The sequence below is a fragment of the Notamacropus eugenii genome, chromosome 3 (genome assembly GCF_028372415.1).
Source record: "Notamacropus eugenii isolate mMacEug1 chromosome 3, mMacEug1.pri_v2, whole genome shotgun sequence".
Classification (NCBI taxonomy): domain Eukaryota; kingdom Metazoa; phylum Chordata; class Mammalia; order Diprotodontia; family Macropodidae; genus Notamacropus; species Notamacropus eugenii.
Window position 1 is genome coordinate 308,578,854 of NC_092874.1, and position 1,831 is coordinate 308,580,684.

Consider the following 1,831-nt stretch of genomic DNA (forward strand, 5'->3'; position numbering starts at 1 on the left):
GAGTTGTTTGCATGTTGTATCAGCCTTTACTGAGTTCCTTGAGGGAAGGCACTGTCTTCTGCCTTTCTTTGAATCCCCACAGTGCATAGTCCAGTGTCTGGCAGATATTAGTTATTTAATAAATGTCTACTTATTGACTGCTATTATCATGGGAAATATGGAGGTGTGAGGGCAAGGTGTACACACACTTAGAAGGGTTTGGAACTGCTTGAGTAGATAGACCTAAAAAGTAGGTATTCAACTCTTTTTTTTTTTAGTTATTCCAAATATTTTAATAAGAGTTCTCGGCTAGGCATTTAAAACACCAGTTTGTGAGGATAAGCTCCATTGGAGAGAAAGAATACAGAACACAGATAGCCACGGAGCTGAGGAATTTTCTTGATTTGGGGCAGGCAGACTTGTGCTGTCCTGTAATCTTGTGTTTCTCTTTTTCTGTATCAAAAATCTCTCCTTCTTAGTGTCTGGATTTACGGAGCCTCTTCTTCTTGAAGTAAGCATCAGTAATATGATTTGGAATTTTTACCCCTGAAAGGTTAACCCTGGTAGACGTGGCAATGACAGATTTCTGATAGGTCCTTCTCAGAGGAACACACTTGATGGTCAGGGGTCTAGTCACCAGTAGCAAGCCACTAGCCAGCTGCTTCAGAAAACCACTCATTTGCTCCTGTGGCAGCCAGTGAGCATGATCAGAACAGTACCTGGGGTGATCCTAGCTAGAAGTCTCCTCACACGCTGGCTGAAGGGCTTTTTGCCATGACTTAGCAGCTTTCCAAGCACATCCTCAGTAGAGTAATACCTAGGCATTTTGTGAATCTTTACCACACAGGTTCCTCCATTCTTATCGCCACCAACTGGGTTTGAGATAGTAGCAGGTACCTTCTCTTTCTTTTTCAATTTGGGTTTTTGGTGCAGCATATTTCCGCTTGTACATGGCTCTCCAGGAATACATTGCAGACCTGGAGTACCTACCAATCCTTCAGGCCAGGACTGGGTTCCGACTGCAATGCTTTCGAGGTTTTTTCACCACCTTTTCAGCCACATCTTCCTTTTTGCTCTCCTTTTTTTCCTTTTTAACCTTCTTTTCCTTTGGTTCCTTTGGGGGCTTTTTGTCCACCATCCTGAGAGATGGGAAAGAGCTTATTCAACTCTTGAGTGTCCATTTGGAAGGAGGTCTAGAGGGGTGTGACCCAGGAATCCAGGTTTGACCCTGTACCACTTCACATCTTGTCAGTGATTTGGATAAATGATACACTTGTTCAATGTGTGGACAAGTTGGGAAGTTGGTAGGGACAGCAAAGTCAGGATTCAAAAGGCTCTTCATAGGCTGGGATGATAAAGTTGAATTGGGATGTGGAAATGTTATACTTGATTTGAAAAAAATCAACTTCACAAATACAAGACGGTGGAATACTGCTAGACGATAGTTCATCTGAAAAAGTCCTAGGGGTTATATTAAACTGGAAGCTGCATTTGAGACAAGATTAGTCAAAAACCCAAAGCTCTGCAAGTCTGGGCTGCTTTCCAGGAGTCACAGTGCCTAAGACCAGGGAGCACATGGTGCTACCAAAGTCTACCCTGCTCAGATCCTACCTAGACCAGGGCCATAAGGACCAGAGAGCCCACCAGCAACATGCTGCTCCAGTGACAGCCATCATAAACATCACTCTGCTCCTCTCTCTTCAGTTTCTAGTCATTGTTCTCACTGGAGGAAAGGCCATTGTCTACCAATCCAGTGGCCAAGAATGAGCAACCAATGGGAGATAGCCAGCCTGAGAAGCAGAGCTAGGTCTCCTCCTCTTCCCTGGCAGCCTGTGCATGTGTGGGCCCCATT

The 1,831-nt window shown here is 44.5% G+C and overlaps 1 pseudogene; it reads right to left on the bottom strand.

The window, feature by feature from the left end:
- Nucleotides 1-282: 282 nt before the first annotated feature.
- On the bottom strand, nt 283-1,173 carry LOC140531562 (large ribosomal subunit protein eL6-like; annotated as a pseudogene).
- Nucleotides 1,174-1,831: the final 658 nt, after the last annotated feature.